This window comes from Eptatretus burgeri, chromosome 4 (assembly GCF_056783735.1).
Source record: "Eptatretus burgeri isolate ZD-2024b chromosome 4, Ebu_testis_v1, whole genome shotgun sequence".
In the NCBI taxonomy this organism is placed as follows: Eukaryota; Metazoa; Chordata; class Myxini; order Myxiniformes; family Myxinidae; genus Eptatretus; species Eptatretus burgeri.
In genome coordinates this window covers 64588523-64611914 of record NC_140964.1, presented here as the reverse complement: position 1 = coordinate 64611914, position 23392 = coordinate 64588523, and the positions used below count along the sequence as shown (strand labels likewise).

The following is a 23392-nucleotide window of genomic DNA, read 5'->3' as shown; positions in this document are numbered from 1 at the left end:
CTTTAGCTACCTAACTGGGTTTTAAACATTTCCTTAGTACCTCTGCCTTGGACTGGAACAGTTTTGAAGAGTTAACCATATCCATTGTATAATTTAGTGTTGTGTGATAAGGATATGGTTAAGAAAAAATGTGATTATTTAAGATTATCTTTATGTAATATATTATGAATTATGATATATATTTTGATAGAACTGGCATTTGGGCCAACTTGAAGCACTGTGACTGGAGTGTTGTTTCCGCTTTGGGCCCCTCCCCTCAGGGGTGTGTCTTACCTGTCTGGCTTGCCCTGTGGGCAGACACAACCCCTGGCAAGGTGACTCCAGTACTGTATATTTAAAAATACATTTTCAACTGCTTTAAGAAAACACCCAAGAAATACATTTGACTCGATATAGTAAATGCAGCAGTTACAAAAAAAGTATTTACTGTATTTCATTATTATTTAGCCTTACTATACCCAAGGAACCTGGAAATTTATCCATTCAAAATGGTTGGTTGACTTTATCCACATAAGGAGAACACTTAGTCCCTGATATATTACATTGTGAATGATATTACCTGTGAAGTTCTGATGAGTTCCATTACCATGTCAGGTTGCCACAGATACAACACGACAGCCCAGGTGTGAGTTCCATTCATCAGAAATTCTTTGCAGCTCCTCTGGTGAAAACATGAATTCAAGACAACACATTAGTGACTAAATTTCATCCTAACTTTGCAAATACCTTTCCATCTCCATTTTTCCTCCTCTTATGAATACAATTTTCCTTGTGGTTTAAAACATCCATGCATTATAAACGATTTATTTGTGGAAAAAAACCCCCTTTCAATAAAAAGGAAGTTCAACCAATGAATCATTAAAATCAAAATTCAAGCACTTAGTTTGATGCTTGTGCTCCTCATATATTTCAAACAGATCTAAACATTAGTTGCTATAAAATGCAACCAAATATACAAGTAAAATGAGGTGGGAGAGAAGACTGAGCTCATCTCACCAGGTGTCTTATTATCATTCCAGCACTCCAACATAATGCCCGTCATGCCTCATGAAATAAACAAAAGCCTGGATTAAAGAAATGTAAACACACCAAGACAGGGTTAATGGATGGCATGACTCATTATGAAGCAGAGACTCCAGGGAAACTGATGAGAAGACCTTTTGATGGTAGTTAACTAACTGTATGCAGATTCATGAAAGCAATGATTTGGTTGTGTTTTTAAGATTGATGTAAAATTAGAGCGACATAACTGAATTCCTTGTGTCCTTTATGCTCCAAGTTCCTTTTTTATGACTTTTAATGGATTTATTGATCTTACATTGGTTAGTTAACCTTTCTGTTAGATTACTAATCTCATCAATAACACATGCCTTTTCTTATTTGTGTGCTTTGATTAATTTGGAGAAAATTTGGTTTTGTAAACAAGTTGAGAAATATAAATAAATATGTTTTCAAAAGTTATATTACCCTTGCCAAAGGAGAGGGAATTGCATTTGGGTTCGTTTGTTCATCTGTTTGTCCGCACAGAACTTTCGTCTTTTTCTCCGCAACAGCTTGTCAGAATGAGACGAAATTTTCACCATTGGTGCAACTTCTCATGTAGAATGTTGTGATGATAAATATTACTTCATAGGTCACGTGGTGTGGCAGCCATATTGGAAAAACGGAAAAACTTTGGACCTCTGTATCTCTGAAACCACACCAAGGAAAAAAAATTGAAACTTGGCACATAGCAAGTACTCTTAATGGGGAAAGTGTGATTTTATGACATCCTAGGTGCCTTCGTTATGACGTCATAATTGCATATGTAAAACGCCACATCGAATCAGTATGAAAATTTTGAGGGATAAAATGGTCCACAGAAAAAAAATTGATGATGTCATTGATCACGTGATTCAACAGCCATATTGTATTTTTTTTTTAAACCTTCAAAATCTTCTTCTCTGAAATGACTGAACAGATCAAGATGAAACTTTACACATATGACCGCCTGTCTATGAGGAACAAAAGGTTCACACATGTGATGTCATATGTCACATGGTTTGGCAGCCATATTGGATTTACCCTAAAACCTATAAAAATACACCACTCAAAAGAAGTCCTGGTAAGGGTCTGCAATCTCTGATTGCTCTTTTTCATGTTTTACTTTTGCAGAAGTGTCGAGGCTTTTGGAACAACAGAGGATGAAGGGTTAACGTACATAAAGTGGTGTGAAGTAGAAACTGATCAATAAGACAATGTGGATGCGCCACGGCAGAATGAGGAAAGAGTGTGGGGGAGGGGGGGATGTAGGTGTCGATAAACTCAGATAGATAAATATGAGTCAGTGAGCGTGGTGATGGGCATTACAGACTTGAAGTCCTGGAGGGTATAGAGGTTGAGACAACAGGCTCATGGAGACTGTTCCAGAGGGGGATGACTGAATGGAGATGAGTATAAAATGCAGCCAATGGAATGGGGGCGGGGGGGGTCTAATAGAGTGAGAGTTTCTGGTAGAATAGTGTGACTGGGTGAGGGCAGGAGTTCGACAGAGAGGCAAGAGGGTAGAATGAACAAGACCAGCACAGAACTGGAAAAAAGATTGCAAGATCTCCAACCAGACTCTGAGAATGGCAAGCAAACCCCAAGACTGAGCTTCCTGTTGTGTTGTTTCAATGATATGGAGGGTCTTAGATTCCCGAACGCCAAGTGGAGAGAGATGGGAAGGGAACAAAATAGGAAGCAGCGCTAAACTGTAGGGTGAGTGAGGTGGGTGGGTTGGGGGGGGACATATTCCATGGTATTTTGGATGCAGGGCAGCATAATAAGCTTCTTCTTGTTCTTCCATATGCAATACATATCTGATGGTAGCATGATTTTCTGTGGGCAGCTATGCCGCTGATGCAGTGCCCCCTGTATGTTCGAGCAAGAAATTGTCATTTGTTCACGATACCATAAAAAGCTCTCCCACTCTTTGCGAAGGAGTCTGTGGGAACCTTAATGTCTATCAACTAATTCTAGCAGATAGGATGCTCAATTTAACGTCAACTCAAGGGATGGCACACACATCGATGCCTCACCCTGCCTGCAAAACACCAGAATGACAATTTATAGCTGAGTTGACATTGAGAGCCAGGTATGACTGCTTAGAGGAGAGTGTGCATACCTCTCGGACCTATGCTATCCTGCCAGCCCACCATAATAAGCTGAGGAAGGTCTTGACCATTCAGAGAATTCTGAGGATACATCTGCCTTTGTAGTCAACTTGGATATATGCTCTGCTCATAATGCTCCAAAGACAGATTACAGCTGAAAGTGAGGTTTAAGACCTTGAGAAACTATACCTCTCCCAAAGGCTAAGCACAGAAATTAATTTGAGGATTAACCTGCTTGTCCTAATGGAGGGACAAAGGAAGTGCGTAAGACTTTCCTGCATTCAACTGGATGTTTGAAAATTTCTGCACAAGGTGAAATTATCTGCAAAACAATGCAACGGATTTTCAAATGATGAAGAAAGGTCAATTATGTGTAGCCACTAGCCAAAGAACCATATTGGGCTCAGGATGTCACCTTTTAGGATGCCAGCCCTAAAAGAGAGGAGACGGGAAGGAAAACCATTCATGGTACCTTCTTGCTACAACTGTAGGGAAAATTTGATAGCCAGTCCATGGTGAGACCTTGGATACCATTAGCTGACCATTTCAAAAAGCAAAGTACGGTGTCAGACAGTATTGAATGGACCAGAGATGTCCAGTGAGAATAGCCTTGAATTTATTTTTAAGAATGAGGATGACTATTCATTTTTGAAACTATGAAAATTGCATTTCCAGGGGATGAATGACCTGGGCAGAAGCCAAAGCAATGATTCGAGATCAGAGAGGAATAGAAAACATTTCTTCAGTTCTTTTCCAATTATGAATACCAGTATTTTGCTTAAATCAGGAAAATGTTGATCAGTCTGCAGTTGAGTGGGTCAATTTTGACACAATTACTAATTGGGGTAACATGGCAACTTTTCAAGATGCAGGCAGTTGGCTCTCAGAAAAATACCTGAGAAAGAGGACAAGACAGAGCATTTGAACAAATCTTGGGAATTAAAGGACTGATGCCGTCGGATCCAGTAATAGTGGAAGAGTCAATATTGGCTTGGAAGTTCTCCAGCTTGGTGAGAGAATTTTCTCTGGGGAGGGGATGATAGGTACAGGAAGAGAAGGATTTGAGACTTTGGCCTTTTCCCCAAAGACGGAGCTACAGCAATCGGCTTTAGCATGAACAGTGTTCATCATGACTCTGCTTGTTCATCATTGAAGGAACAGATGAGGTGCCTGTACCATGAAGAGAATGATCTTTACTAAATGCCACCAAGTTTTTGTGGATGGTGACACCAAAGAGAACCCGCCTCATGTTGAGCTCGGGTATGTTTGAGGAACGAAACACATCGATTGCAAACTTTATGGAGTGACTGCAATTCCCATTGTTGGGTCCATTTCCAGATGGAAGTGTCAAGTTTGTTTTTCAAATGGAAGATTCATGAATTCAAAACACTTGGCAAATTTTCAAATGCAAGAGCAACATCAAAAAGAGTGGAATCATCTGGGAGGTGAAACACAAGTTCATAAGAGTTTCAGAAAGGTCATTAAAGGAGTTCATTCACTTCCTTGTGGAATAACAGCTGAAACACAAAAGGGATGAGAAGAATGACTGGTAATAAGCACTGGTTGTTGTTGATAAGATAAACGATCAGAATAGCTAGCAGAAAGAAAAAAAACATCAATGTCTCCGTGGCATCTTAACCACACTCAGTGGTGTAATGGTTTGAGCGTCCGCTCTGAGCTGAATCTTGGAGGTCGGTGGTTTGAACCCCGACAGAGTCACACCAAAGACTTTAAAAATGGTATGTGTTGCTTCCTTGCTTGACACTCAGCATTTAGAGGATAATGCACAGACAAACCACCATAGGTTGGCAACCATTGCACAAGCTTTGATGGGCCTAATGGCCTCCTCCTGCAATGAATTTCCTTGTTCGGGAAAGGTAAAGAGGATAACATGCTGTGTTTACAAATACCATCTCCAGAATGAGCATTCCATATGGAGACAACTCATTCCACTTGCCTGTGCCTCAATTCTTTCAGGTCATAGAGGAATTTATAGAAAGTTATAACATGTGAAATTAATTTAATTTCTCATTTCAGTTTAAATGAGCATCTGCTTTTTCATTCTCCATAGCAAGCCTGCCCGGCAGTCTGCCTGTCCAGACCCCTCACCCATCCCCCCCCACCATAAGCCCCCACCCCATCCACAATAAACTGAAATCATTCAGCCTTTCTACTAATTAGTCCCACTGGTGCACAAACTCAAAACCTTCTTGCTTCTCTTCGTGAGCAAGCCACAGGTCCATGTAAATTGGCTTGCTTACTTGTGATGATGCCTTTCCAATCCACCTGCAGTTGGATTTCTGAACACGTGATGTTAAAACCCCATAATCCTTATACGAGTCCCCCTATCAGCCCAGAAACCATCTTATTAAAGGATGCTTCCATTTTTCACCTTCTCCACAACATGCTCTCCCCCTACAAGGTTGGAAAATCGTCTGTGATTTGCATTTAATTTTCTTTCTAGGAAAGGTCTTTGACTTCTTTTGGGGGTTGTTGATGTAACTTTGAAATTACTTTATTCATTTTTTTTTTGTTATGCTGGTTTTAATTTGAACTGCACTCGTAACATAGCATTCGTATGCGACCTCCAAGGTGTTTTTTACTATTATTAATAGGGGGACACACACATATACAGTATGTGCACGCAGGAATGGTATCGATTTGACCTTCTCCTCCCCTACTTCTTTCCCCTTCCAAACTTTCAGGTATACCATCCAACTTCCTCCCCAACCCTTAATACTCATACCACATTGAAACCTGTTTTCCCCTTTGCTCCCCAATTTCTTCATTTTATCAATAAAACACTCGTATAAGAGGTAGAACACATTGCTCAAAATGGCGGTGATTTCCTTCATTTGTGTGAGACTGAACCACGACACGGCCAGGTGCACAACTGTCATTATAATGCAACAACAAGGACTTTAAATGAACTGATATCTTTTCATTTTGTTTTGTTGACTTGATAAGTTTCACACAACTCACACAACAAGTATAGGCACATCGGATCACGTGACACACCTCACGTGCCCCCCCCCCCCCCCAATTCATTTGCATCTACTGTTAGTGGTGTGTTTCAGTTTAATTACACTCTTTATATTTTCATCCTGCTGGTTTGTGACGACTAATTTTTTTTTTCAATGGGAACAAAGTATAGGCACCTGTCGTTAGATGTGCAGACATTTATATTCGTTTTGTGCATTTGTCCTTGAGGTGGACAAGGAAATAGGACATGTGAATTTGAATCTCAGTGTGATCTGTGCAGATTGAAATGACATTTGTAACGTTTTCATGAAATTGCTTTTAATATTCGAGCCTTCTGAATTGACACTGACAACAAACGTCATTGAAAACTAAAATAAATAAATGAATAAATAAAGGAAAACCCCTAAAAATCCCAAATGACATCCATGGGAATTAAAATTAATTAAAGCATTAATTGGGTGACCAAATTAATGGGTTGGCCTGTTCGTGTTCTCATTCTGAACCATTAGTGTATGATCTAGGAAAACCCAGGTTCAAATCCTATATATAATTCGTGTTAATCCATTTTCTATTGATATCTAAGGAATTCACGTTAAAGTATACCGATGTCTATTAATAAATACCATTGTCCTGCATGTGAGCTTTAGATCAATGTAAAATAAAAAAGCAAAAATATATACGAGATGATTATAATTACTAGCAGAAGCCCATGGTAAAAATACTACGACATAAAAGCCTTATTTTATTATTATATAGAAAGAAGGAGAAGAGAGGAGAGAGAAGATCGGACACCCTCCCCCAGAGAAGCAAAGTTCACGATGACATTGTACACTGTTGCTCAGCAAACTGACGGGGTGTAAGCACCTGGAGAAGCGAAGTTGGTGTGTTATTATGTAGATATTACATAGATTAGACGATTACAGTATTACTCTGGAGATAGACAATACAGAGAGAGAATAGAAGAAAAAAAAATAGAAAAATATAAATAAGAAACATTATGATATCGAAATGAAGAAAGAAAACAATAATAAGATTTTGAAGAGAATATCGGACACCCTCCCAGCGGAGAATAAGTTAAATTTGGTGAATGGAAGAGTGGTTTGCACCATGGGAGGACAACCTTCGGCCATGGGAGTCTTTGGGGATAAAGCCTTCAGCTCCATAAGATTCGACCCCTCGACGCCTTAGAGTATTATTGTATGGACTTCAAAAATCAACGGGGCTAGATGCATTGAATCAGGTAATTTGAAATTTGAGAGCTATTTACGATAAAAGAATTGAAAGAAATTTAATTGTGAAATTATGATAGAGAGAATATAACTCATTAAACTGAGATGTTCTTTCAAAATTAAAACCATATAAGATGCATACATGCATGATTTTTGGTTTATGGTAGATTAACAGCAATAGCGATGATGAAATGTCACCCATACCTTGTCCGCATCGTCCACACCTTGTCCGTGACCTTACAAAGAAAAAGTTCTTGGATTCGGATCCAGATACGGACCTTCACCAAAACTGAATCAATTGCTCCTTTTCACACATCCAACCTGTCCACCAAGTTTCATGTGAATCCATCCAAAACCTTTTGAGATATTGTGCTACATATAGTTTTTGGCCCGATCTCTCATTGGTGAAGAATCATTTGAAAAATTCTCAGATCCGGATCCAGATTCGGATCTTCACCAAAATGAAGCATTGCTGTCCTTGGCTGGGCAACTGCATACACAAAAATTTTTCAGAACAATTGCTTGAAAACTGTGGCCAAAAATCATGTGACAAACAGACATACGCTACAGACCAACAAAAAAAAATTCCAAGTAACAAACATGTGATGTGAGGTGCTTATTTGTGGTTTAAACAGGGGTGCACATTTGTGGTTTAAACAAGGGAGCTCATTTGTGGTTTAAACAGGGGAGCTTATTTGTGGTTTAAACAGGGGAGCTTATTTGTGGTTTTAACAGTGGAGCAAATTTGAGGTTTAAACAGGGGAGCAACGGAGCATATATTGTGGTTTAAACAGGGGAGCTTATTTATGGTTTCAACAGGGGCGCTTATTTGTGGTTTAAACATGGGGGCTTATTTGTGGTTTTAACAGGGGAGCTTATTTATGGTTTCAACAGGGGCGCTTATTTGTGGTTAAAACAGGGGAGCGTATTTGTGGTTTAAACAGCAGGGACTTATTTGTGGTTTAAACAGGGGAGCATATTTGTGGTTTCAACAGGGGGGCACTTATTTGTGGTTTAAACAGGGGCGCTTATTTGTGATTTAAACAGGGGCGCTTATTTTGGGTTTAAACAGGGAAGCTTATTTGTGGTTTAAACAGGGGCACTTATTTGTGGTTTAAACAGGGGCACTTATTTGTGGTTTAAACATGGGCGCTTATTAATGATTTAAACAGGGGCGCTTATTATTGATTTAAACAGGGGCGCTTATTTTGGGTTTAAACAGGGGAGTTTATTTGTGGTTTAAACAGGGGAGCTTATTTGTGGTTTCATTTTTGTGGTTTAAACAGGGTCGTTTATTTGTGGTTTATTTTATGCGGTTTAAACAGAGCAGTTTATTTTTTATTTGTAGTTTAATTCTTGTGGTTTAAACAGGGGAGTTTATTTGCGGTTTCATTTTTGTGGTTTAAACAGGGGCGTTTATTTGGAGTTTAGCTTTTTGTGGTTTAAACAGGGGCGTTTATTTGCAGTTTCATTTTTGTAGTTTAAACAGGGGTGTTTATTTGCATTTATTTTTTGCGGTTTAAACAGGGGAGTTTATTTGCGGTTTAATTTTTGTAGTTTAAACAAGGGTGTTTAATTATTCATTTGCAGTTTAATTTTTGTGGTTTAAACAGGAGAGTTTATTTTTTATTTGTGGTTTAACCCTTGCAGTTTAAACATGGGAGTTTATTTGCAGTTTAAACAGGGGAGTTTAATTATTTATTGCAGTTTAATTTTTTGCAGTTTAAACAGAGGAGTTTATTTGTGGTTTAATTTTTGCAGTTTTTAAAAGGGGAGTTCATTTGCAGTTTAAATTAGCAGCATATGTTTTTTTATCAATACAGTATTCAAAATGCAAATTGGTTTTAAAATCTGAGATCTTTTCGATCAAGGATGGGAACATAATCAAGCCATGCCCATCACGTGTGCCATCTCTATTTACAACATGAGGGTCAGGGATTGGTTCAAGTTCTGGTCTGAGAGGGGTCTTTATCTCACCAATACCATCATGATAGTGGGTAAAAGTCAATACAATATTCACAGAATTTACTTTTGCAAAGTTTAAGTTGCCTCAATTGAATCCTAAAATGATTCTTGTGCCATTATAATTAAATGTCTGTTATTCAGTGTGATAGAACAGCACATGTACTAGACAATACGGGGATCATAGGGACGTTTGGGAAATAATGTGAATCCCAAATAATAATTCACTGTCATAAAAGAAAGGCTTTTCAGTACAATTTTTGGGCGCTTTCATCATATTTAATCTTGCCCCGAAGGGGATGTGAGACTATTGCAGTGTGTGTGTGTGTGTGTGTGTGTGTGTGTGTGTGTGTGTGTGTGTGTGTGTGTGTGTGTGTGTGTGTGTGTGTGTGTGTGTGTGTGTGTGTGTGTGTGTGTGTGTTTGTGCGATTTTCGCATTTAAAATGGTTTTCTCTGCAACCGCTAATCCGATCGATGTGAAACTTGAAATATAGGAGGGTCTCTTCATGGAGAATATTTTGTTGCTAACTCCGACATCATAGGTCACATGATATTGCAGCCATATTGAATTAAAGGAAAAAAATTGGACATCATTTTCTTTGAAACTGCTCAACAAAAAAAAAATTGAAGCTTTGCATCATACACTGATGAGCCAAAATATTATGACCATCTGCCTAATATGCTGTTGGTCCGGTGCTACCAAAACAGCGCCGACCCGCCAAGGCATGGAATCTACAAGACTCCTGAAGGTGTCCTGTGGTATCTGGCACCAAAACATTAGCAGCAGATCCTTGAAGTCCTGTAAGTTGTGAGGTGGAGCCACCGTGGATCGGACTTGTCGGTCCAGCACATCCCACAGATGCTAAATCGGATTGAGATCTGGAGAATTTGGAGGCCAGGGCAACACAGTGAACACTTCATCATGTTCCTCAAACCATTCCCGAACAATGTGTGCAGTGTGGCAGGGCGCATTATCCTGCTGGAAGAGGCCACTGCCATCAGGGAATACCATTGCCATGAAGGGGTGTACCTTGTCTGCAACTATGTTTTGGTGGGTGACACGTGTCAAATTGACGTCCACATGAATGGCCGGACTCAACGGTTTCCCAGCAGAACATTGCCCAGAGCATCACACTCCCTCCACCGGCTTGTCATCTTCCCACAGTGCATCCTGGTGCCATCACTTCCCCAGGTAAATGGCGCACATGCACACGGCCATCCACGCGATCTAAAAGAAAACGGGACTCATCGGACCAGGCGAACTTCTTCCACTGCTCCAAGGACCAGTTCCGACACTCGCGTGCCCATTGTAGGCACTTTCGACAGTGGACAGGGGTCATCATGGGCACTCTGACCGGTCTGCGGCTACGCTGCCCCCTACGCAGCAGTGTGCGATGCACTGTGGATTGTGACACATTCCTCCCGTGATCAGCATTAATTTTTTCTGTGACTTGTGCCACAGTAGATCTTCTGTCGGTTCGGACCAGACGAGATAACCTTCGTTGCCTTCGCGCATCGATGAGCCTTGGGCACCCAACACCCTGTCGCCAGTTTGTGGTTTGTCCCTCCTCAGACCACTGCCGGTAGGTACTCACCACTGCTGACCAGGAGCACCCCACAAGCCTTACCGTTTCAGAGATGCTCTGACTCAATCATCTGGCCATAACAATTTAGCCCTTGTCAAAGTCGGTCAGGTCTTTACTCCTGCCCATCTCTCCTGCATCCAACACATCAACTTCAATAACTGACTGTTCACTTGCTGCCTAATATATCCCACCCCTTGACAGGTGCCATTGTAGCAAAATAATCAATGTTATTCACTTCACCTGTCAGAGGTCATAATGTTTTGGTTCATCAGTGTATGTCATCAATTAGTCATGGGGTATGCAGGGTGATAACGATAATGTCATTGGTGAAGTGGTATTCCATCCATAAATGGCTGAATTGAAATCCTTAGTAAAAAATGGTTTTCTCTGCAACTGCTCGTCCAATCGATGTGGAACTTCAAACATAGGAGGGACTCCCCATGGAGAATATTTTATTGCTAACTCTGACATAATAATGGATTAAAGGAAAAAAATTGGACATCATTTTCTCTGAAACCGCTCAACAACAAAAAATTAAACTTGGCACATGTAAACTCCCCATGGGGTAGATGAGGTGATAATGATGACATAATCGGTGATGTGGTATTCCAGCCATAATTGGTTGAATTGAAATCCTTATCCAAAATTGTGAAACTTCATATATCTGAATTATGACCCGATGTGAGTGAAGAATTAAATTTATGATGTCATAGGTCACATGGTATGGTAGCCATATTGGATTAAAAGGAAGAAAACTTGGACATCATTTTCTCTAAAACCATTCAACAAAAAAAATTGAAACTTGGCATGTCATCAACTCCCCATGGGATGTATTGGGTGATAACGATGATATCATTGGTGAATTCGTATTCCAGCCACAATTGGTTGAATTGAAATCTTTATCCGAAAAATCTGAAACTTCCAATATCTAATCTATGACTGGATGTGAGTGAAGAATTAAATTTATGACGTTCATAACCCATGCCAAGAAACGATGTGACATAACAAGGTGCATGGATGATATGCATTTATATGAGCCATAATAGCAGTTGGCCATAATAGTCATGTGTTCAGTTAACGATGGTATTGTTAAGGATTCGGCGGTGGCAGGATTCGGACGAGTGTGTCAATCACTGTCCGTAACCAGTTTGGGTTTTCGCACCCTACTCTCGACAGCCAAATGTTACAGATTTGGCGCCACCCTAACCACCACCGTCTCCGGGGTTATAATGCCGGCTGGTTCGGCACAGGCCTCGGGTCACGCGTCTCGAATCGCGATACCAACGTACCCCTGGACCCTACCAGTTCGGGAAAAAGACCCCGGTTACAGACTGGTTTTGTCAGAGACCGAGCGAATTCTGCCAGTCTGTAACCATTTTGGTTTTTTATATCCAAATTGAGCGGATCGTTCCTCGGCGCGGCACAAATTAATTCAAAACGGCAACTTCATACGAATCAGCCAGATTTATTGGGGACACATCGGGTAAACACAACACAAGCAAAGCGCTTCACGACAATGTTATAATTAATCTATAACCCGTTCTTAACGAGGGAGCTATGGATTACGGGTTTCGAAGGGGACCCTAACGAGATAAACCTTAAACAACATGCAGACAAGACACAGAGTACTTGGTGATGTTTCATGGACGAGAGGAAAGTGTCAAAAGCACGAATGTGGCTCTTGATAAGCCGATGTCCACGGATTCGAGCACCCAAGCTCGAGCACGCCGCATGGCAAAATGGCGCTCGTCCATGTGTCACAGCCCTCACGCACGCAGCCTCGGCACGTTCAGACTCCGCGAGGTCAACTGCACCAGAGCGAAAGATCGATGGTGGGTTTCAGCTGGTTTCTTCCAAGGTCCAGTATACAAGTCCAGGTCTGGCCTGTTCACCAGACAAGGCCAAATCGAGGTGTTGGGCTCCGCAGGCTGGGTCCATGGGATTCCAAGACGTCGTCGAGCCGTGAGGTGAGTAGGGACAGTCAGAGGCTCCGTCACTGGACTCTGGAGGAACCTGTCAATGTGCTCCTCAGGAAAGCCGATCGCGCCCCACCTCGGCGCTCAGTTTCACCACTGCCGATCGCAGACTCGGCGTGCTCGGGTTCAGTTTCTCTCCTGGCAAATCCACCACTGCCTTTCCTTCGCTCGCTCGCCTCGAAGCCCACTGGCTCCTCCCTTCAGTTTCACTTCCTTCCCGAAGCTCGCCCGCCTCAAAACCGACTGGCTCCTCCCTTCAGTTTCACTTCCTTCTCTAGGCCACTCCCCTCTCAGCGCTGGGCGGGGACTATTGTCCGGAGAGAGGAAGGAAGAAGAAGAACCTCCTGGTCCACCACCAATGTACGAACAATGAAAAGCCCCTTACACCTCCCGACACACATGTAGCGTCCATTTACCGAACAACCTGGCTAAACATGCATTTAATGGGGGATCTGGGCTTATCCTATATTTAATAACGCACTAAGGGTCATTTCCGCAACAGTATTTTTGTTCGTAATGAATGTGCGAGGCAAGACTATGTACTCTACGAGTGGAGTGCCGTTCTAGTTCCATTTGGGTCTTGTGCATGACCCTGGGTACGACCATGTGGATTCATAGGGCATTGACAGACACAGCCCATAGCACATTGGAGTGTTATTCGGAGACTCCTCAAGGGATCCATTTTATATCTCCGATTCTGATATACAGCGTTGGTGCTGCCGAAGCAGTTTATTAGTAAGGGATATACTGGGTGGTTTGCCATTGCCTTTCCAGCAGTAGTTAGGGAAGGAACTGGGTTCTGTTCTGGGTGATAGCGATAGCTCACCTACTCTTCGTGAATGACACCATGAGATATTTAATGTCCACGGTCCACCAACTAATGTGAGCAGATGGGATTCCTGTTTAACTTCCCTTAGAGTGATGGCACACACTTTGATGAATCACCCTGCCTGCAAAACACCAGGGTGGCAGTTTATAGCTGGGTCGAGATTCAAACCCAGGCAAGATGGCTTAGAGGCATTAATGGGGTTTAACAGGAGAGCCTCCAATAGGGAAGCCCCCCAAACCTTGGCCATCCGAACAGCCCCCCCCCATAAGATATCGTGTTCTATAGAATTCAATAACTGTCCATTTGAATTAATAGTTAAACTTTACATATTACATATGCAAAATGGGGGAGTTTTGGAACGTCCGCCACACCCATTCCAGCCCTCATATCTATATGCATATCATCTGAGCCTCCTTTCCCTTTGCATTCCCTCCTCCCTCTCTCCCCAAGCTCTCTCTTCCTTTTCTTTCTCCATTACCCGATACTCCCCCCCCACCCCCTACCCAATACTTAATGTACATGGTCCGATAACAAATGGTGGTGTTCTCCCGTTACAAGCACCTTTATGCATCGTGTTGTGCTCGGTGTGTTGAACCGAAGGTGTTTCTTTGAACAATATGGAAAGGCAAACAACATGAACATTCCGCTCCCACGTTCCACAAATGCTTTCTCAATAAATAACACTTAGAGCAATGCCAGTGCAGGAAGGCTGGGGATGGGGAAACCTTTCATTACGATATATTTTTCTTTTTCATCCCGACGCCAACGCATTACATTCTTCACCAAAGTTTCTGCAAGAAGAAAACTTTGGGTCTCACCTTCTGGTCGGGACGCAATAGAAAACACGATTCGTCAAAAAGGAAGCACTTTCTCCAATTATTCCAATAAATTGTTTTCTTATTATTCTCGTTACTTTGTCCTAACAAATGCGCAACACTTTGACGGAATCTCAGCAACACATTTTACGAGTTCTTACTTTGGTATGGAAATTTGAATGGGGATCTTCAACTTGAATGGACAATGAGCAAGCACCGACCACCACACACCCCTACCCGTTCCTCCAATGGGGGTCAGGTGCACCATACTTTGTAATGAAGGGGTGTAAGCGGTTGTACATCCACTATAAATCGATGATGATTATGTTTGTGTGTGTGTGTGTGTGTGTCATACTTTTGTGTCTATTAATTACAAACGTACTATTGGAATGTACATTTTGACCCTTTAGGCTGCTGAGACCCCTTCGACCTTTGAAGACTTCAAAATATCCAGAGGACCCAACAGACCCAAACACCCAGAAGAACCAAAAGACCCAGATGCCCCAAAAGTCCCCAAGGACCGAAAAGACCCAAATCTCCATAAGTCCATAAATACCAAAAAGACCCCGAAGACCCAAAAGGCCCAGAAGAACCAAAAGACTCAGATAACCAAAAAGACCGAAAATATGAGGACCCAAAAGACCCAAAAGTCCCCGAGGATCCAAAAGACTCAAATGACCTAAAAGTCTGAGGGCCCAAAACACCCTAAAGGTTCCAGAGGACACAAAAGACCCAGAGGACCCAAAAGACCCAAATTATTCCAAGGACCCCAAACCCCATATGACATAAGTTCCCGAGGACCCAAAATACCCAGAAGACCCCAAGGACCTGAAAGATGCAAAGGTCCTAAAGGACACAAAAGACCAAGAGAACCCAAAAGACCGAAAATTCCCCGAGCACCCAAAAGATCCAAATGACCTAAAAGTCTCCGAGGACCCAAAAAACCCCAAAGACAAAAATTACCCAAAAGTTCCCAAAGACCCAAAAGACTCAGAGGGCCCAAAAGTCCCAGAGGACTCAAAAATCCCAAAATACCCAAAGGATCCAAAAGTCCCCGAGGACCCAAAAGATCGAGATAACTCAAAAGTCCCTGAGGATGCAAAGGACACCAAATATCAAAAAGACCCCAAGGACCCAAAACATCCAGAACTAGAGGGGGAGCACTCGGTAGAGTGCAAAACCTCCGCCGCCAATACTGCTAGGTCACTCAAGTGAACCTGATATCCTATTCATTCAATTTGACGTCAACAGTGCTCACAGAGTTATAGTTTGCAACTTTCCCTTTTACTTTTAACTTTTACATACTCAATTCATTCGTCATAACTAGATTCCTTGAGACAGAAATTGATTTTACGTGGGTATATCCACCTGAAGTTCCAAAATCAGCCGCAATTATAATTTTGGCATGTTTTTTGTTGGAAATCACTTATAACATGTCGAAATGCAATCACTTATAACATGTCTAACAAAAAGAATTGTTAGAGAAAAAAAAAAAAATCGAAATTTTGTTGAAAAAAAAGTTGCAAAAATAATTTTTTGTTCTCTAACAATTCTTTTTGGGGGGGTTGGAAATCACTTAAAACATGTAGAAATGCAAAAAAAAAAAAATCAAATCTTTTTTCAAAATGGCTGCCATAGCAGCCATATTGGATTTTGGACCAAGTCCAAAATCTAATGACATGATCCTTGGACCATACCTTACCCCCCCCCCACCAAGTTTCGTCGAAATCCGTCGAGGAGTTTTTCCGCAATATTGTTCACAAACAAACAAACAAACAAACAGAAAGGGGTGAAAACAGTAACCTCAGATCTTCGATGGCGGAGGTTAATAACCAAAAGACCCTGGGGACACAAAAGACCCACATAACCCAAAGTCCCCGAGGATGCAAAAGACCCCAAAGACTGCAAGCAAAAAAAAGACCCCAAAGACCAAAAACACCCCAAAGAACCAAAAGACCCAGAGAACTCAAAAAACCCAAAATACCACAAGCACCCAAAATACCCAAAAGACCAGAACATGTGCAAGAATAAACTAACAACTGCATGAAGGTGTGGAAACATCTTTTAATTCATTGATGATTTACGAGCAATTAATGATGGGTTTGTATTTGATCAGCTTTATGATTATGTATATCCAAAAGAACTCGAATTTAAAAAAGGAAACCCTAACTCGCACTTCAGTTTCTTTTTTGGAATGACAAATCGATATCAATAATAAATTTCACACGAAATTATTTGATAAACGAGATGCTTTTCCATTCCACATTGTATGAATGCCTTTCTTAGACAGCAACATTCCCAAGAAGCTATTCCATGGTACAGTTGCAGGTGAAATAATTAGGACTGTGAGAGCAACCAGACACAGCACTGAACTTGTCAATATATTAAAACAGGGAGTCAGACATATGCTAACACAGGGAGCTACAGTTAGCAGATTAAAACAAGTTTTCTTGAAGATCATAAAACGACACAAAATTTAATTAGTGAAATACAATACAAATAGTAAAGATATTATAAATGAGATATTTTTATAAATACATTAAAAATTATATATATATATATATATAATATATATTATTTATAACATTATTATATACATTTATATATATTATTTATAATATATTCGTATGTATATTACTTATTATCTAAAAAAAAAAATATATTTATATATATAATATGCATATATAATATACATGTATAATATGTAAAAATATAATATTATATATAATATACAAATATAATATATATAATATATATAAAGATAATATACAAATATAACATATATAATATATTATAAATATATTTTATTTATTATATATATATATAATTATATATACAAGATATATATATATATATATATATATATATATATATATATATATATATATATGTATATTATTTAGTTATATATACAAGATATATATATATATATATATATATATATATATATATATATATATATATATATATATATATATATATATATATATATATATATATATATATATATATATATATATATATTATAGCAGATTAACTGCTAACTAATTGCCAATATATTGTTACGGTTCTCAGAACAGTATGCATACAACATACAGGTGTCCCAAGTCAGTTATTCCATTAGTATACGTGCAGATAGATCCCTTCCTCGTGTGTAGTGGGAAACACGGGGGTGCATTGCGATGGGGTTTTAGTTCGGTTAATAAATCATTTTCTCCACTTTTTATTTAATTTCCCCTTTTATTTGAACCGTGGTACGTTCATCCAGTGCCGTATATAAAGAGAGTCTGGCCAACTGGCTAGGCAGGCGCCATATTGCATCCCAGCCAGCGTGATGCTGGCTATGCGGGAGCATATGCGCGGTGCAATATGAACGGGCATTTTCCTTCTTACACAAAAACGTAATGGGAGTTTCGACTTCAAATTTTGAGCTTTGCTCGAAAATAAGTCACTCTACAAGAAGGTGTATTCTGGATGCTGATACACCCACCCAAAAATAACTGAGGTGGCATAATACCGCAATTGGCATAATGAGGACGGACTAATCTATTTTTTGACTGTGCAAGATTTCTTGCCTGAATCTATGGAAACCTGTGTATCGCACGAACCACAGAGGCTAGAAATCTAGCGCAAAATTGACCAGTTCAGCAAAGCCAACCATGGTTCGGAGAGCTCCTCAGGATGAATTAAAAGAAACATGACCCAGAATTACAGAGTACAAGATTCATAAAACGCCAAAACGAAAAAGTACGGTAGATGGCTATAGATGGCCAGGACGGTAGACGGCTATAACCGCTATTGCTATAGCAATATATATTGCTATATAGCCGTAACCCGTCCAGAAGGGGTTAAAAGTCAAAACCATCTTCGGTTTTTCTCCATATGACTTGACCCCTTCAGGACGGGAGGCGGCTATAACCACCAGGCGGTTATGGCCACCTCCCGTCCTGAAGAGGTTAATATGAAAAACTGACACCAAGCTTAGTTCTACTTAATTTTTTTCACACACGCTCTCATTGCCGCGCTCTTGCTGCCGAGTTGACTGGCAGTAGCAACTTTTGCCTGGCTGACACGGATCGAATTTTGCGCTTTGGAATAGATGTACAGATGCACAGTGAAAAACTTCGTCAGTAGCTTCGTTTTCAGATCGTGGCAGTCGGGAATATCACCTGAGAAAGCTGACATACGACGGACAAGTTTTTCAACCAGGTTATGCCCATTCAACTGGTCCTGCACCATCATGAACTGCTTCTCTCCTTCTCTGAACAGCTTGAAAGCCTCGTCACTGCAATGAGTCAAAGCGCCTTCTTTGTACTCCTTCAGTCTTGTTATCGGCTCACGACTGCCCGGCGAAAGAGACTTTTGGCGGTCCTCCGCGGCTTCCAGGCAAGTGGTGCAATGTGTCCAGGATTTAGAGATGGAGGAGATACAGTAGCCAGCCAGGTAATACAAGCTGCTCTCTTGGGCTTTGCTGAGACGATCAGGAGGCAGCTCTCCAATCAAATAGCTGAATGTGTCCTCGTCACATTAACCTGGTGTTGCTGGTTTATCTTTCAGAGTGTCGAGGAAATCCACTAAAAATGACCAGTCATCCTCGAGACAATTACCGGACGCGGGACACTTCAGAAATTGCGCCACCGTTATGAGCTTCAGAGCCTGTCGGAAATCCAGCGCGTTTGGGACAGGATTCTTGAATAGGACGCACCCAAACAGGTTCTCGAGGCAATCCTGCGTGAGTCTGGATGTGAGCACAAAGTGGTGTCCCCTGGCTTGCACGATTTGCCACATTCTATCCCTCCGAATACCACCCGCGTCTCTTCAAGGTGCCGGATCGCCTTCTTGTAAGCACACATATTCGCTTTACTGAGCGCGGTGGCGGGGTGACAGTTGGACATCAGGTCGAACCAGGTGTTCATAAAGTCCAAAAACCAGGCAGTCGTGAAGCAACGCGTTGTCAAAACCTTTGTTTTCCACCAGGTAGTGCAGCCCAGCACTGACCGACTTACTGAAAAAATTCAATGCCTTTCCCACTTTCATTTTGTCGAAATGGGCAGTGTTAGACACCATTTCCATGCCGAGATTTGGCGTCAGTTTCAGATCGTCATTGACCTGAAATGTCACCAGTTCCTTGATTGCCCCCAGGCTGACGACATTTGAAGGCAGATAATGCCTGGAGACGATATCAGAACCGAGCTTGAATTCATTCTCATTCACCAGACCTGCCTTGACATTCTTGATCAGGTGCGGTACGTCGTACATGAAGTGTAGGAACCTGCCGTCAGCGCATGGGTGGGGAATTCGATTGACTGTCACTGCATGCTTTGAATAACCAGTCCGAAGTTCTTGAACATTGCTCGATTGTCACTACCCATGTCACATGTGACTGCGTTGACGTGGAGCCCAATGACATGAGCCTGCTGTACAATTTCAGTCACAAGTGGCTGGAAGTAGGCTCCGTTCACCGAATTGCCCGTAAAATGATAGGCAATTGTTTGCTTCCATCTGGAGGTGATGCCAGCCAGCATGAATACGAGGGCATGAGTTGCAGTGCTACCATGTCCTGGCAAAGTTACATTTCCGTGCAAACTACTGGATTATCTGTCGAACTGCAATCGCACTTCAAATGTCATTTTATCCAGCGTTAGGTAACACTCACGCTCCGGTTCCTTCATGATAGCAACCTTCAGCTGGAGGAGGTCGAACACTTTATAAAGAATACCAGGTTCCATCGCAATAACCTCCATTTTCCGTCGTCACGAACGAAGCGATGGCAGTGGCTGGTGTTGCGACAACAGGACTTCGTAGTTGGTACTGCCACATGCAAAGGGGAGTAGCAGAGCCTTCTTGTAGGTTTCTGCTGACCACTGAGTACCCCTTGTGCTGAGATGAGATAGCTTGTTGATCTGATCGAGGTTGATAACTTTCTGGACATTTGCCTTTAGAGTAACGAGCTCCCTGGCTTGTTTGCGTTTGTCCCACTGTGCCTCATGTAACCGCCACTTGAGAGAGATTACTTTTGCCTTCACTGCTGCGATCTTGGCGTCGTAGTCAGGACCCTGGTGGTTTCAGCCGGCGTTACAGGGGCATCGGAGGCAAGGTCAACGAGTTGGACATCTTGGTTGTCGTCGTCATTCACAGGCATGTCTTGTTTTGCATATGTGTGATCTGGGATGGGCTCCTTCTGTGGTGTCGTCTCATCATGGGGTTGTTTCCTCGGCTTCCTTTTCGTGACAGGCACAATATGTGAGAAGACAGTCGGGACGGCATTGTGCTTGAGTGGTCTTGAACAATCAACCCTCCTGTTTTCATACTGACTGTCATCGAAATGATTCTGAAAAAACAAAAAAATGGAAAATTGAAGTACGTGTTGACAGTCAGTTCGAAGTCGATGAAAGTTTCCAAATACGATTTGCAGTCGAGAACCCCGGGACGGGAAATTCCTGAGATTCCCGGTCAAAATGTGGGAACGATTTCCAGAGAAACTTACGCTGGGAATCCCGGGGAAATATACATCAGATAAAGATCAGAAATGAGAAACAGTGAGCAGCTGCAGTCATCCAGCTATGTCATCAGTGCATCTTGTTCCACTTGACGACCGTCGTCAGTTGAAGGGATTGAATTTTCCGGGAAAACTGTAAACACTATTTCCTAACCTAATATGGATAAAACCAATGTAAGAAAGTTACTTACGGCTGGTGGTTTGTATCGGATCGGATATATTGCAAATCTGGTGTTGACTACTTACACATTAGTGAAATTTCGGCATCGGATTACGTCTCATTATTTCGGATTCCGAGCTGTTTCAGCGCTCCGATCCGATCCGCTCCGACAGGGATTCATTCAATCTGACTTTAACCGAGATACTCCGATCCGACGTCAGATGGGAACTGTAAACCGCCGCTACTTACCGCACAAAGGGAGGCATTGTCGTGTGGAGTCCGGTTCTCCCTTTTCACATTTACGGCCCAATGGCGACGTCTTTCCGGGTCCCTGGGGAAGCCGTGCGTTTTCACGCCTTGCCCGGGACGCACAGAACACCATTTTGTCATCAAAAAAGTCAAAATCTGAAGAGAAAACGTGAAAAGACGGCGAAAACTACTCTAATTTCGCTCCAAGATTCACTCGCGTTGAGTTGGGCTGCAACATGGCGCCACCAACGCACGTGACCGGGTATTGACCAATTAGAGCGCAGCATGATCGAGACAACAGTTGGCCAGACTCTCTTTATATACGGCACTGCGTTCATCTCACTTGCTACCCTCATTTCGCTGGCCACAGCGTGATGAGCGCTTACCCAGAGACTCGTTTACCGAGTCAGAATCCTGACGTTCGCTGAGGCAGAATCCTGAGGATGGTTACAGTAGCTGCACCGCCATCCACCTTCCTCCCAGACACGGTGGTGTGGGCGGGTCTTACCAGTGTCTGGCCGAAACCCCGCCCAGAAAGGCGGACCACATGAAGGCCCGGTCCAATCAGGATGGACGATCCATGGCTCCACCTCCTAGCTCCATGATCTATAAAAGATACGAAGCAATCCTCAGAGTAGGGTGGTATGGGATGAAAAGGAGTTTGTGGTTGGATGAGAGAGTGAGAGAGTGAGAGAGTGAGAGAGTGAGAGAGTGAGAGAGTGAGAGAGTGAGAGAGTGAGAGAGTGAGAGAGTGAGAGAGTGAGAGAGTGAGAGAGTGAGAGAGTGAGAGAGTGAGAGAGTGAGAGAGTGAGAGAGTGAGAGAGTGAGAGAGTGAGAGAGTGAGAGAGTGAGAGAGTGAGAGAGTGAGAGAGTGAGAGAGTGAGAGAGTGAGAGAGTGAGAGAGTGAGAGAGTGAGAGAGAGAGAGAGAGAGAGAGAGAGAGAGAGAGAGAGAGAGAGAGAGAGAGAGGAGTTGAATTTGGAAGTGCTTAGTGTTGGTTGGTTCGTGTTTGGTGGGTTCGTTGGTTGGTTGGTTGGGAAGGTCGAAGGAGGTTGCGGTAGAAGGATTGGAAGTGTGCAGTTATTGAAGGGGTCGTTGTTACGGAGTGGATGCCCACTTCGGCGGCCCGCCTGTTGTGCTGGTCCGCGCACACCCGACCTCGACCGGATCTCTCGTCGGGTCCTGTCTGCTGCCCCGTTCCCATCTTGGACTCCGCGCTCTCTACCCAAGCTCCTCCACGGACCCGAACTCCACACGGCAGCTGTGGTCCGAACTGTACGACTGTTGTCAGGTGCCGCACCACGGAGCACTCCTTCCACCGAAACTCTCAGGTACCGAGAACTGCGACCTCAAACCTCTCCCTTTCTGGCTGAAAAAGGGTCCCCTTTTCTTTTCGTTGGGTTTGTCATGTATGAGTGTGTGTCTGAGAGTGTGGCACCCGTCTTTTAAGTAAAATTGTATAAGATCTTTGATTATTGTAATTCTTGCTTTCATTATTCTCGCGTGAAGTCTGCTCTGTGTCCGCTTTGGTAAGTTGCTGTATAATTGTCGCACTACACCTCTCTCATCTTCCCCTGCATAACATAACCACTAAACCTTGTTCCTGTGCCACATGTTTTTCCTCGCCTAGTGTAAATAAATCATTGTAGAAATGTTCCCAGCTCGTTTTTGTCTTTTCCTCCATTGGTCCAGCATGATTCGGATCTAAGTTTAGGCGGGTTTTTATTCCCGATAATCCGTTCCTTCTCGTCGGTACGTCCTTGGCAGTTCCGCTCGGCTGCATCCAATCCGGAAAGGTAGTTGGTAGTTGGTACCCTACCGTAGTCGGAAGAGTGATCCGGTTCGAGCAAGGTGTACCGAGGGCGTGGTTCCCCAGTAGTTGAAACTACGAGGTTAATTAGGTAACTTGATTCCAGACAGGAGGACCCTACGCCATGCGGTTGAGGTATTGGCGTACATGGTCGGATAAGCG

At 42.3% G+C, this 23392-nt stretch overlaps 1 long non-coding RNA gene across 1 annotated transcript in view; it reads right to left on the bottom strand.

Moving 5' to 3' along the window:
- Positions 1 to 218: 218 nt before the first annotated feature.
- LOC147028231 (uncharacterized) overlaps positions 219 to 23392 on the bottom strand; it is a 72983-nt gene continuing 49809 nt past the window's right edge. The window contains exon 3 of the long non-coding RNA XR_015057477.1: positions 219 to 661. This is a non-coding gene — a long non-coding RNA (uncharacterized LOC147028231). The remainder of the gene's footprint in view (positions 662 to 23392) is intronic.